Below are 15,219 nucleotides of genomic sequence, written 5' to 3'. Positions count from 1 at the left end.
ACATAATAAAAATTGCTACTTAATATGTAAAAATTCTAACTGGGATAAAATAAAGAAATATCTACATCCCACGTACAAGACTCAACATCTGAGATTGTCTTTTACTTTATTATAAAACTCTTACCATTGAGAAGCTTCTCAGTTAGTGTGTTATCATAACAATCCTGTTTTGCATCACCAACATGTCTAAACTATGGTCCACTGGCTGCCTTTTGCTGTCCTGTGGCCACACAAAGAAAACAGTCTAAACTGAACTGCAATGATTTTGATGCATAGTTTGCCAACAAAATTAAAAGTCTCCACCAGGACTTACAGGCAATCCCACCCACTGCCCAATCAGTCAACCAGGGGTGCACAAACTCGCCCCCTCTTAACAGAGACAGATGGAACACTTTTAACCTAATGACAGAGGAGAGCCTTGACAAACTCCTAAGAGACCTTCGACCAACTACCTGCTCCCTCGATCCCTGCCCATCAAAGATAGTGCAGCAGGCAAGTATGGGCCTTATAGAAGGCGCCACAAAAATTGTGAACACCTCTCTTTCTAATGGGCAACTATCAACAGCATTAAAAAGGGCAGTGGTTCGCCCTCTGCTGAAGAAAAACAACCTTGACCAGGACAAACTTGAAAGTTACAGGCCAGTATCCAACATCCCGTTTCTAAGGAAACTTATAGAACAAGCAGTGTGTGTTCAACTTAATGAATGGCTAGAAAAGAGTAACTGGCTACATCCACGTCAATCTGGATTCGGACCTGGTTATGGAACAGAAACGGTCCTCATATAACTGCTAGATCTTCACAGAAACCGAGACAAGGGATTTGCCTCAATGTTAGTACTGCTAGATTTCTCAGCAGCTTTTGAAACTGTGGATCATGATATCTTGCTAGCACGACTGACAGAAACAGGTATCAATGGTACAGTACTTGCCTGGTTGAGATCCTATCTATCAAACAGGCAACAATCCATAATGTTTGGCAGCAACTCATAACCACCATGGACACTGACCTGCGGGGTACCACAAGGATCGATTCTGTCACCTGCTCTGTTCAATATCTACCTCAAGCCACTAGCTGAGCTGATTCGGTCAATGGACACTCAGTTCTACATCTATGCGGATGATGTGCATCTACTCATACCCATTGAACCTGATTTACCTACAGCATTGAATAAACTGATCACTTGTCTAACATCAATTCAAGAATGGGCTAAACACAACAAACTTTGCCTGAACCCAAGTAGAACCGAGCTTCTCTGGGTCCCTAACACAAGTGGATACATACCTGACATCAAAATCCCTTTTGGGAAGTATGAACTCCCCCTCAAATCACAAGTCAGGAACCTTGGAATACCAGTTAGATTCAACACTTACTCTGATTCCCCAAATCCAAGCAACCTTCAAGAGCTGCTTCTACTATTTGCGACAGCTACGCTGCCTCTCTCCTTACATCGAGAAGGTAAATCTTATCCAAGTTGTGCATGCACTATACAATGGTCTGACTACAAAGGGCCTGCACCAGCTCCAGTTGATTCAGAATGCAGCAGCAAGACTCATAGAAGGTTGCAAGTGATGTGACCACATCACACCATTTTTGCAAAAACTTCATTGGCTACCAGTACAATACAGGGCTAAATTTAAAACTCTATGTCTGATCTTCAAGGCCCTGAAAGGAAATGGCCCCAAGTATCTGAAGAATAGGATGATCTTCCACACACCGCCAAGGACACTAAGGTCCTCCCAAGGAATTTCAGTGACTACACCCTCCCCAAAAGACATTATACAATGTAAGCGAGCCTTCTCCGGAGTAGCCCCCACACTCTGGAATGCATTGCCTGAAAGGCTCCGCTTAACACAAGACTATCTCTACTTCAGGAAGCAGGTGAAAGCTTGCCTCTTCAACCAAGCCTTTAATGGAAGATAACAAGTTAGTTATCTTCCATTAAAGGCTTGGTTAACTAATGTCTCACTCACACAAACAAGGATTGACTCGGGCTGCACATACTGCAGCGGGACATGTTTATCCACTCCTAGCCTAACAGAGATAATATTTAACCATCTCTCTGACCTCATGTGCAACTTTCTTCAAATCAGTCACCTTACTTTCAAATTCTTCCTACTTTCTTACTCATCTAAATGTTACAACTTTGCCTTACCCTTCACTACCAATTATAATGTTCTATTACGTATTGTGTTGTCATTGCTAGTATACCATGCCATATTTTGTATTGTTACTTTAATATTTTTTACTGCTGTAATTGCCTATTGTTCATGTTTGTTCTATTCTTACTGTACACCGCCTTGAGTGAATTCCTTCAAAAAGGCGGTAAATAAATCCTAATAATAAATATGTGGCCTTTGGTGGCTGTGTAATATCATTTCTGCTAGCCTGTGGCAGCACACATCTGGCCCACAGGAGCCAACCCTCCTCCAAACCTGACATGTAGGATGATGCTATAAGTATGGCCATCTGGAGAAAAACATGCACATTTTTGCTCAACACAAAGTTGGTGGGGGTTCCTCATGTTCCTTTGGGCTTCCAGCTCAATCCAAATCAGGGCTCTAAATCAGCACCAGGAGCTTTAATTGGCACCTACTCAAGGATTTTTTCCCTCTATATCCCTCCCATCTTATTTTAATCTGGTCATTACAGCAACAGTCCTGGGATGGGACCATGCACCAGGACTTCCAGAACCCTGCAGTGAGGGGCCCCAATTCTATCTATTGGAAATAGTTATTGTACAATGGGCATGATTGTCCCTCCCTTGATCCCCAGGGATTCTGAATGCTGCCTAAACAGCCTCCCCAACTCAAGCCAATCCAGGCAGTAGAAGAAATTTCAGGTGCAGAGAGGTAGACTGCAGTTCATCAGCATAAAGATGGTACTGAAAAACCATGGGAGAAGAGTATTCAAATGACAACCTGGTTCAGAGAGGCCATGAAGACAGACAACAAAAGACACCAGAATGGCAACAATGAAACGTATTCAATCATATCCAAACCCATCACGGCCACATTTCAAGAGGATACCTGCATCTCGGGTATGTATTAGAATATGACCAAAAAAATGTTAATGTCCAAGATTATGACTGATCATTAGAAACTCCAATCTTTTTTTCTGAAGTAAAACACTCACACAGTAAGTGCTTGAATTGTTACCCCAGTGCTTGAGTGCCTACATGTGTTCTGATGTATATTTCTGATGCACATTTCTGCCAAAAACTGGCCATGCCAGGTTTGATTGATGATGGATTAGAGAGGCAACAATGAAGATGTATTCAAGGTTGATATTTGACCATTGTTTAAACTTTTGGCCTCTTTTTTTGGACTAAACATGAGAGGAGATCAAAGTACCAAAGGAACAAATATATATATATATATATATATATATATATATATATATATATATATATATATATATATATATATATATATATATATATATATATATGTTAGAGAAGAGGTCTCAAGACAGGGCCTTGAGGTACACTGACTGATAGTGGGATAACAGTGGAGAGGGATCCTCCAGAGCATATACTAAAGTGTGATGGGAGAAATAAGAAGAAATCCAAGACACAGCAAAGCCTGAAATCCAAATGAGGACAGTATATTGAGGAATAAGTATCAACAGCAGGATAAGGACTGAGTAAAGGCCCTTGAATCTGGTCAAAATAGGTCACTGGAGACTTTGCTAAGACCTACTTCTATAGAATACATAGAGGGGCATAATTGAACGCGAACGCCCATCTCCATGGGCGTCTATGTCCGAGAACGGGTATGTGAAGGGGCGGGACAGACCGTATTTTTGAAAAAAAACGGGCGCCCATCTTTTTTTTCGATAATACGGTTTGGGACCGCAAATGCATCGGATTTGTGCGGATTTGAGCTGGGCGTAATCATTTTTCAGCGATAATGGAAACCGAAGGCGCCCAGCTCAAAAACGAACAAATCCAAGGCATTTGGTCGTGGGAGTGGCCAGGATTCGTAGTGCACTGGTCCCCCTCACATGCCAGGACACCAACCGGGCATCCTAGGGGGCACTTGTAACAATTAAAAAAAAAAAAGTAAAATTCCTCCCAAGTCCATAGCTCCCTTCCTTTGGGTGCTGAGCCCCTCAAATCCCCCCCCAAAACCCACTGCCCACAACTCTACACCATTACCATAGTCCTTATTTACCATAGCCCTTATGGCGGAAGGGGGGCACCTACATGTGGGTACAGTGGGTTTTGGGGGCGGTTTGGAGGGCTCCCATTTACCAGCACAAGTGTAATAGGTAGGGGGGGGATGGGCCTGGGTCCACCTGGGTGAAGTCCACTGCACCCACTAACAACTGCTCTAGGGACCTGCATACTGCTGTGATGGAGCTGGGTATGGCATTTGAGGGTGGCATACAGGCTGGAAAAAAAAGTTGTTAAAGTTGTTGTTTTTTTTGGTGGGAGGGGGTTAGTAACCACTGGGGGAGTCAGGGGTGGTGATCCCCGATTCCCTCTGGTGGTCATCTGGTCATTTAGGGCACTTTTTTGGGACTTGTCCGTGAAAAAAAAGGGTCCAAAAAAAGTGACCCAAATTCGCGATAAAAACGCCTTTCTTTTTTCGATTATCGGCCGAGGGCGCCCATCTCTCCTCGGCTGATAAACACGCCCCAGTCCCGCCTTCACCACGACTCCGACATGCCCCCGTCAACTTTGTTCATTCCCGCGACGGAGTGCAGTTGAAGACGCCCAAAATCGGCTTTCTATTATACCGATTTGGGCGCCTTTGCGAGATGGCCGCCCATCTCCCGATTTGGGTCGAAATCTGGGCGCCCATCACTTTCGAAAATAAGGCGGATAGTGTGAGAACCAGAATGGAGTGGATCAAGAATAATCTGAGATGAAAGAAAGTCAAGACCGTGGAGATGTTCAAGTAGCTTGGATATGAAAGGGAGTAGAGAGATGGGACAATAGTTGGAAGAGCAGATAGGGCCCAGGGAAGGTTTTTCAGGACTACTGTAAACACAGAATGCTTGAAGGAATCAGGAACAGTTGCAGAGGAAAATGATAACTTGAGTATCTGACTGATACAAGGGATGACAGTAAGACAGAAAGAGCTGAGCAGATGGATGTGAATGGGATCAGAGGAACAGGTAGTGAGTTTGAAGAAGAACAGAAAATGTGCAGTTTCCTTCTTTGTGATTTTAGAAAAGAAAGAAAGAAAGGGTGGCAGGGTTTGAAAGAATTATGTGAGAATGAAGTGAGGTAAGGGGAGATGGAGAAGACTTAATGGGGAACTCATGTCTAATCTTGTGAAACAGACTGGGAGGAGATCAGCAAGAATTTTAAATATATGACATATCAACATGGGCACAGGATTTTAGCCATAGGCGGTCTATAGATGAGGCACAAGAATGTAGGTAGCAGATTCTGGAAGTCAGCTAAGGCTGGGATTTGGTGCAAAGTACAAGATGGGGAATAGGAGGAGCAAGAGTGACCTAAGCAGAAGAGGATATAGTGTTACAGGAAGAGACTGCCTCATTGACAGATTTGGATAACTGAGTGGATAAATGAAGAGATGAGACAATGGTGAAGAGAGAGTGCAAGGGTGATGATTCTTACATTTGCTGGTGATGACTAGATGAGATTATGGGGGAGGGTGATTATATGTGAAACTTTTTGGATGATGGTCAGAGAGGGGAAGAACTGAGTTGAGAAGTTTGAGTGTTAGCAGTTGGAGAAAAATACAAGATTGAGGCAGGGCCATGCTGGTGAGTAGGGGTAGGAGCATAACTGAAATCTAATGAGGGGTTAAAGCAAGAAACTATGTAGCATCAAGGCCGCCGAGTGGGGAGGGGGCAGAGGGGAGATTCATCACGACGTCCGTGCCTTGCTCGTCAGGGCACTCGTCAGTGCCCTGTTCCTCCTTCTAAAATTACCTGCAGTTCCAGTCAGTAACCTGTGGGGTCACTGTAGAGTGGTGGAGGCCAAGCTGGTGATGTCATCAGCACTGAGCACTTCTTAAGCTGGCTTCTGAGGGTGCTCAAAGTTCTGGCAATTATCCTTGATGGGGCCCAGGCCTGACTGGGCCCTGCTAGTTCCAACTTCTGTTTCTTTGTGACAGGGGTGTAGCCAGACACCCAATTTTGGGTGGGCCTGGGCCCAAGATGGATGGGCAGAAGAACTCTGCCTTGTCTAACAAGTGATTTGGTCTCGCCCTCACTTGCCTGCATGTCATATGGCCTCTCAATTATCCCCCTCCCCTGCATACCTTGTAAATAGCAGATTTTCACCTGCAGGGAGCAGCAGCTAATACAGACTGCTCATGTTGGCCCCACAGCCTTCCCTCTGATGCAACCTCCTGTTTCCGCATAGGTGGGAATACATCAGAGGGAAGGCTGTGGGGCCAGTGCAAGCAGTATGTATGCAGTAGATATGCAGGCAGGACAGTTGTTGGGAGTTTTCGGCTAGTGGGGCTTGGGGATCCCTGCTAGCCACATCATAGGTATGTTGCCACTGGGTGGGCCTCAGCCCAAAGTGGATGGGCCTGGGCCCACCCTTGGCTACGCCACTGCTTTGTGAGGCTGTGACCTGAAGCTTGGCCTACAGCTTTCTCCTTATGCTGTATTCCAGTGGAAGTCTGCTTCCAAGCCAGGGAGTCCAGAGAAGTAAAGCTTGGCCTACAGCTTTCAACTTTGCTTGGGTCCAGTGAAGCCTGCTACCAGTCCTGTGAGTCCAGAGTCTCCCGTGCCTCAGTTGATTTTCCAGTCACCCACAGTGAGTCCTTACTCACTGTATGCAGCGAGTGGCTTTGTGCTGTGTTTGGGACTGTGTGGGCTGGATGACAGGGCCACGTCCCGAGGTGTCTCTGGACGAGGGAGTGGTGCTTGGAGCACGGAGGGGTCCGTGTGGGCTGATCCTGGCCCTTGGGTGCTGTGCAGGGCCGTTGAGTCTTCTACATTGGGAGCATCGGCTCAGGTTTGGCTTCTTCATTTGCTTGCCTTGGGAGCATCTGGCTCAGTGACTGTTTGCTCGTCTCGGGTGACATCCCTAGTCTTCTGTGAGCAGAGTGACCCGCTCTTGCCTCCACCTGCGATGCAGGTCCTCAAGAGACTTTTTCTTTTCTCTTTGTTTTGCTTCTGCTCCACTCTGGTTTTGAGGGAGCTTGCCCTGGTTGTTCCGCAGCTCATCTGCGTGTACTGACAGAATGAACCCTTTCCTTAGCGGTGTTACCTCTGTCAGCCACGTATTGCCTGTTTGTCTTTAACCCACTAGGGCGAGCCCTTTGCCTAGTCTGTTGTGTTCTACTGTATGCCATATGTTTGCAGTGCTCTGCTAGTATTGAGAGGTGCAGCTAGGATGCTTATATTTGATTTCCCTATACAGCTAGGCTGTTCTACTTTACTACTACTACTACTATTTAGCATTTCTATAGCGCTACAAGGCGTACGTAGCGCTGCACAAACATAGAAGAAAGACAGTCCCCGATCAAAGAGCTTACAATCTAATAGACAAGAAATAAAGTAAGCAAATCAAATCAATTAATGTGTACAGGAAGGAGGAGAGGAGGGTAGGTGGAGGCGAGTGGTTACAAGTGGTTACGAGTCAAAAGCAATGTTAAAGAGATGGGTTTTCAGTCTAGATTTAAAGGTGGCCAAGGATGGGGCAAGACGTAGGGGCTCAGGAAGTTTATTCCAGGCGTAGGGTGCAGCAAGACAGAAGGTGCGAAGTCTAGAGTTGGCAGTAGTGGAGAAGGGAACAGATAAGGATTTATCCATGGAGTGGAGTGCACGGGAAGGGGTGAAGGGAAGGACGAGTGTGGAGAGATACTGGGGAGCAGCAGAGTGAGTACATTTATAGGTTAGTAGAAGAAGCTTGAACAGGATGCGAAAACAGAGAGGGAGCCAGTGAAGCGACTTGAGGAGAGGGGTAGTATGAGTAAAGCGACCCTGGCGGAAGACGAGACGGGCAGCATATTTTATGCTTTATATTTGCCTTGCTACAGCTAGGTTAGACTGTATAGCTAGGCTGCCTGTTTTCCTTTCTGTGCCGTTTGGCTACCATTTTAGTCCTGTGTTTTTTGCTGCTAATAAAGCTGCCTCAGTTCATCTCCACTTGTGGTCCGGTCCAGTTCTTGGGAGCACTCTTAGTTCTGAGGGGACTCTGTCTACCAAGAAGTGGTTCTCACGTGGCCACCTCTGGGCCAAGGGCTCACAAAGTCACATTCCGGGCCCAACCTCCAAGGAGGGGCCAGTGCTAGTGTTGGACAATTTGTTTTTGTAAAAAATCAATGCCTTCTATAACTTTAAAACAGCAGTTCTTTGATGGCAGCGAGCACGAGCAGCCAGTGACTGATATACACTGCTAATACCAGCTGCACAGCCTTCCCAGTGATGCAATTTCCTGTTTCCGCATAAGTAGGAAACAGAGGGAAGGCTGTGGGGCCAGTGGGAGCAATTTGTATCCGTCACTGGCTGCTCGTGCTCACTGCCAGTGAAGAACTAGTGTTTAAAAAGCAACAGGGGGCTTTGATTTTTTTCACAAAAATTAGGGTGGGGCAGGCCTAGGATTACCATATTTTGTCCTCTGAAAAAGAGGACACATGTCATGCCCCTGCCCCGCCCACACCACATCCCTACCCCGTCCACACCATGCCCCTTTCACATCCTCATCCCGCCCTTTCTCACTTTCACCCCGCCCCGTCACATATTCCCCTCCCCTCCCTTACTATCTACTGCCCTGGTGGTCTAGTGACCTCTTTGGGGCAGGAAAGAGCCTCCTCTGTCCTGCCCTTGCCCTGCATCCTGTTGCTGTGACGGTCTCGGGATTCAAAATGGCCACCGAGAGTTGAAGTCCGGACAAACGGGCGGACTGGCAAAACCCGCCCGGACGCCCAGACATGTCCGTCCGGGTTAATCCGAACGTATGGTAACCCTGGGCAGGCCCCTTGTTTGCCCCAGGCCCGGCTTTGTCTCTTGGCAGCCCTGTGTAGCATAACAGTCGGAGGGATCACCAGCAAGAATGGTGGAAAGTGAACATAGTTCAAGAAAGAAGGAAATCCAGAAGTCAAAAGGCAGTGAAAAAGGACAAGAAGAACTTATCAAGGGGTCAATAAATGACAGCTACCTGGAGAAGCAGTCGAGTGAATAGGCAGATCATTCCTAAACCTACACTACCCAAACTGCAAAGGACTGAAATACAAAACAACTTACGCATCCGGCTTCTCCTACGTAAGCACACAACTATGGAATGGCCTCCCAAAAGCTGTGAAAACAATCCATGACCACCTAAACTTCAGGAAATCACTAAAAACCAACCTCTTCAAAAAGGCCTACCCCAACGACCCTACGTAAACCTCTTCACCAAGCAACACAGCATGACTAATGATCGTACTGGACAACACACAACCTTCGTCCCTTCTGACCCTCCACATATACTTCATTCGATCACTATACAACCTTGTATTTATTATCAACAGACTGGGCAAACGCTTTTGACGGTACTATGTAAGCCACATTGAGCCTGCAAACAGGTGGGAAAATGTGGGGTACAAATGCAACAAATAAAATAAAATAAATAAATAAATAAACACACACTCATTGCCTAACCTTCTTTCTGAGGTATCTGTAATGCATCCCAGTAGAGTTTCTTGCACCCTTGTATAAATATGTTTGAAATACCAAAGGGAATATGTTTGACACTTGTGACTGTCCCAGGAACAGATGACACGGCATAGAGGTAATTCTGGAGATTCTGGACCAAACTCGGTGAGTTCCCAGATGTTTGTGCAGTGCCTGAGTGTGTAAAACCTTAATATTCTCACTCAAGAAACTGCAGCATGCAGAGCAGCTGATATAGGCAATGCTGGAGTTCTCTGAGAGGCATGCTTTCAGCCCTCAGAGGTGCACTTAGGAAGCGCCTGGCACTCTGCCACAAGTTGCTAATAAACTCTGCCATCCCACCGTCCTTTCCTGCTGTAGCATAAAATTGTGAACATGGAGTGCAGAATGTGGCACTAAAGTCATAATTAATGTACTTCAGTCTTTGCCTCTTGCTGTTTACCTTAACTCTGTACAATAGCTTTCAAAGGTGAGGTAGGTTGTTTGTTTTTTTTTTCCCCTGGCAAGGGATAGTATCGAAATTAAAGTCCCTGATAACCATCTTGATTCTAAAATATTACTGGTGGTCTCAATCTCTCTAAGCCCAGCCCCACAAGTGCTTTTATAAAAATGTTTGCCTACCTTCACAGATTCTTGGTAACTGTGTAAACTCTCGTGAAAGTGTGGCAAGTGCTAAGCTCTTCCCCTTACTTATCTGTGCTTTTCGCTACTACTTCCACCGTGAGTCCACCATAATTCCTATGAAGGACTGTAGCATAAAAACATAAGCACTGCCATACTGAGACCAAAAGTCCATCAAGCCCAGTTTCCTGCTTCCAGCAGTGGCCAATCCAGGTCACAAGTACCTGGCAAGATACCAAAACAGTATAACAGATTTTTATGCTGCTTATTCTAGACAGTGGATTTTCTCAAGTCCATCTTAATAATAATGGCTTATGGCCTTTCCTTTTTTTGAAATTAACCAAACCTTTTTTAAACCCTGCTAACATGCAACCTCAGATTTGACTTCTTGTTTTACAGTTTCTTTGCACTGAAACTAGTTTGCTTTTCACATATTACTCCTATCTTTGAGGTCTTTGAATGTCTCTATCGTAAGGGAAAGGGGGTGGGATTTGATATACTGCCTTTGTGTGGTTACAATCAAAGCGGTTTACAAATTAAAGATAAGAACTAAGGGACAATGGAAGGTTAAGTACCTTGCCCAGAGTCAAAAGGAGCTGCAGTGGAAATTGAACCCAATTTCCCTGGTTTTTATTTATTATTTTTTTTATTTATTGCATTTGTATCCCACATTTTCCCACCTATTTGCAGGCTCAATGTGGCTTACATAATTTTGTTAACATTGTCATTACAGGATAACAGATACATTTAGTTTTGTGCAGAGATTAAGTAAGGGAAGAAGGAAGGAAGGAAGGAAGGGAGTGATTAGGGTAATTATAGAAGGTGGGCTTTCTTAACTGATTGGGTTGGTGAGGTGGATTAGTGTGGCTATAGGTTCTCATTGTAGGCCACTGTACTATCATTAGGCTACTCTTCCACCATCTCTCCTCTCTAGCTATAAGTATTAAGAGTCCTTGTATTAAGCTGCAGTAACAAATGGCCATTCCAGCGTATTAAGGCCATTTTTACCACAGCTGTAAAAACCCCGATTTTTCTATTTGTTTCATTAAAGACCATGCGTTAATACTGCCATTAGCATGTGGCCATTTTTAAACAGCACTTATCAACACCTATTTTGCAGGCAGTAAGGACTCCTGTACTATCAATGTACTACCTAGTTAGCTCAGGAATGCCTTCTCTTTCCTTGATACATCCCCTAAAATACAACAAAAAAATAGTTACCATGTGGTTAGCAGCACACACATTCAAACACTCGCACATGACATTTTCCAGGGTCCCACGTTAGGCCATTCTTGCTGTGTTAGACACGCATCAGCGCCTAATGCAACTTAGTAAAAGATCCCCTTAGATGGTTCAGGACCCCAAACGGAGTCAGACAATCCATGCCTGGGATCAAAAACTTTATGAGGTCTCCAGAAGTGCACCATTATTCTACACCACCGGGGGGGGGGGGGGGGGGGACAAAATTTTATTTGGCTTAGATCAAAGGATCACAGGTACAAAAAGATTGACAAGCACTGCCTTAGATCCATAAGGTTCATGTCATAGTACTGTTGGTGCAGAGCCGATATCATTTTGGTAAGCCTTCTCTGGGCCTCCTCTACTCTCTCTATAACCTAGTGGAGGCGGAGCTTCCAGAAACAAACACAAATCCCACCAATGGCCTGTAGAAAGGAATCATAACCTGCTTTTTCTTAGCTATGCCTCTCTTTGTCATACAAGATGATGTTCCTTCGCCATCTCTCTCAGGATAAAAGAAACAAAAACCAAACTAAACTAAATCCTCAAGCTATTATTCCCTGCTCAGACTGATCAGTTACAACCTGGATGAAACCACATGGGGGTCTCTCTCCCTGGAGGATACCGGTATTTGACAGCAAGTCAAAAAGCTACTGAAGTGAAAAGTGCAACCCTGGTTGCTTTTTCTTAGGTATAAATGGGGCAGCTGCCCAGGACCCTTGGCAGAACGCGTGGTCCGTTACACAAGGCACTTAATGCAACAGCTGAAAACAAACAAACAGCAGATGCGATATCAGATTGCCTGACAGATTTTGTGTCTATGTATTTGACATCAATAAAAAGAGACCCATGCACAAAAGCAACCATGAAAATAACATTTAAAAATGTTCCCCCTTCTGTATGTGAAGGGCAGAACCCATGTTAGGGCAACTGCTCTGGGCCTCCATGCCTACCTCAAGCTGAATGAGGCACAGCCTGAAGGTGGGGGCTTTGGGGATTCCTTCCTAGTTTTTCCCCTGAGCCCCTGGATGTCTATTTATGTCTAAAACACAAAACAAATCATCTACTGTTTGGGTTGTATAACAATTTTTTAAATAAAAAAAACAGTTTTTTTAAAGATTATTATACATATTATTTAATTGGGCTCAGAGTGAAGTATATTATGCCATCCACCTTCAATGTGGGACGGCAACAACCAAGTCCATCATCGCATACTGTATGACTTTAGGCTGCATTAAACAGTATAATCTAGTGCCTTTCAACACTATCACTCTTTATTAAATAAAAAGTTATTATACTTATCTTTCATCCAGCAGCCTAGAGTGTGTGCAATCACATACTATTTGCTCTTAGTTGTATCCATTGTGTATCCTTCCCGTACAATCACAGTGCCCAAACTTCATATATCCCAAGACAATACAGCCATGTTTAACACCGGCCTGGGGGGGGGGGTGGCCAGTTGAAGGGAACAGAACAAATATAGTTTTAGTAACAGGTGTCTCCCCTCCTCCTTTCTGCTTTGGTGTACCCCAAACCAACCAGACAAGACCTCTTAAGCTGCAGCACTACATCTAAGTCATGGGGCCAGCCCCCCAAAACACTTTGATACGACCTTTGAGATTTTTTTTCTTTTGAGGTCTTTTAATTGTATTGTACCCCTTGAAGTAGAAAGGTCAAGCAAGAGATTGAACTAATTCTTGCTTCTATAGTAACTCTGAAATGAACTCAAGTGGCACACAACAATGATATATAGTTCAAGGGATGGGATCCACAAATCGCTAGACTATAAGATCTCAACTAAATGACGGTAGGATCTGAGATATCTCCTGCTGGAATTTGTACAGAAGGAAAACGGCCTCAAAGAGCTCATGGATATCTTGTATCTCTAGAGCTTAATCGGATCTAGCTGATCCTCTCTTCATCACTGGCCGTGAAAAAACCTTCAATAAAAGAGTATTGCCTACACAAAAATGGTTCCACTATATAGATTCTGCAGTCTCTCTGTAGAAATAGATTAACCGGCTCAAAACAGATCTTACCACCATCCGGTGAGCATTAAATAATCAAAAAAGGAACTTATCTTCATTCAAGAGCCCATCAATATAAGCTGTGCTACTGCACCCGCATAGAGTCTGTGTACAGCGGCCCCTCTGCTCTTTGCTTCTGCATCAGGGTCTTGGAGACTGGGTAATGCTGGATTTGGTCATAAATATTCACTGTACGGCGTCATTTCCAGCAGGAGATATCTCAGATCCTACCGTCATTTAGCTGGGATCTTATATTTAATTATAGTCTACACAACAATGATATACTGAGGCCACATATTCAGCAAAATTACTGCAAACAAGAAAAGATATCCTTTCAGTCAGCCACTCCCACTATACTTCTGGTGTTTTTCTAAATCCATGTGGAGCTATTATGACTCTGCCCTCCTGTGCCCCTCTCATTACTTATCCATTTATTCATGTCATAGACTCCATATCAACAGAATAAATAAACTAAGAATCCACCACTGTAACATCTCAGCATGCCACACAGAGGTGATAATATGTGATGGGACATACAGCCTGTGCAGTGTGTGATACAAAAAAAAAATTGGCTTTGTTTATCTTCTGTAGTCTCCCCAAAATCAGTGCTTAGGAATAAGCAAGTTAATATGCCAAATCTCCAGGGCTGGATCAACAATTAGGCAAGAACAGGTTTTTGCCTAGGGTGGCAGCTTCTGAGAGGCAACACAGAGAAGTGGCAGTCTAAGCAAACAGGTCCTAAAAGTGGCAGAAACTCAAAGAACTATCAGCACATTCTTTTAGCTAAGGGGAAGTGGGCACCTTTATACATACTGAGCAAAGTTTAATATTTAAAAGCACGATATCCAATTACACATTTTAACAGGATCGCTGTGGGAGAGTTGGTTTTGGGATGATCATGATTGTTAAGTTTAATTTTCCCCAAATCTCCTAGGGGCTGAAGGTTCCCCTTGGGTGCCCAATACTCTTGCACCAACCCTGCAAGTCTGAATCAAAGGACAATATTGTGTTCTCCCACACGTGGGTGGAAACCTCCTACAAGAAAGGGAGAGAGTGGTGCTCCCGAAGAGGACAGCATGCTAGGGTGGGCAGTAGAGAAAGCACACCTATTATCAACCTCAAAGAAGCAATGAGCTGCAAAGACCAACCGGGCATTAAGGAGAAGGAATGGCTCCTATAACTGACTGCCCTTTTTCTGGGTTTTGTGAAGATTCCATGTACTTCCCTCAGGACAGGTGCAAAAGTCCATCCTCCTGACAGCCCTGAACAGGAGACTGCAAGCAGGCAGAAGCACGGGCAGAGACAGTGACCTCTGCAAGATAATATTACAGTCTGAAAGCAAAACACGTCTAATGGCTCTGTAAACACACGGCAGATAAGCTCTCCCTTCCCACAAAGTGGCAGCAGCGGGATCATGCAAAGAGTTTCTCGACAGATCAACAACTCTCTCTTCCGGCGTTTCCTGTGTTCCCTGCCTCTCTTCTTACGAGCAAAACAGCACCACCTTACCCACGCAAGTGCCCAGTGAACTTTGCACCAGAGAAAAGACAGGACATACAGTACGAACGGCAGGGTTTCTCACTGACATATCGCTTTGGGACGTACTTGAGCACTTTGATCGTCGTCAGCAGCTCCGATCTCCGCTCTCTCCGCCGCCACTCGCTCGGTCTCGGTCTCGGTGCCCGGGTGCAGGAGAAGGGAGAGGGGCGGGGCCAGGCTCCGCGTCCTCCCACCTGCTGCTGC

At 44.9% G+C, this 15,219-nt stretch overlaps 1 protein-coding gene across 3 annotated transcripts in view; it reads right to left on the bottom strand.

The window, feature by feature from the left end:
• Positions 1-15,161, bottom strand: part of WIPF3 (WAS/WASL interacting protein family member 3) — a 140,683-nt gene extending 125,522 nt beyond the window's left edge. Inside the window, exon 1 of one of the 3 annotated variants that reach the window (XM_030202493.1) lies at positions 15,082-15,161. The gene's annotated coding sequence lies outside the window, so the exon portion shown is untranslated. Of the gene's footprint in view, positions 1-14,985; positions 15,062-15,081 lie in introns of those variants that run through there. The other 2 variants (XM_030202514.1, XM_030202509.1) reach the window with 2 other exon arrangements.
• Positions 15,162-15,219: the final 58 nt, after the last annotated feature.

This window comes from Microcaecilia unicolor, chromosome 1 (genome assembly GCF_901765095.1).
Source record: "Microcaecilia unicolor chromosome 1, aMicUni1.1, whole genome shotgun sequence".
Classification (NCBI taxonomy): domain Eukaryota; kingdom Metazoa; phylum Chordata; class Amphibia; order Gymnophiona; family Siphonopidae; genus Microcaecilia; species Microcaecilia unicolor.
This window is presented reverse-complemented; position numbering and strand designations above follow the sequence as displayed.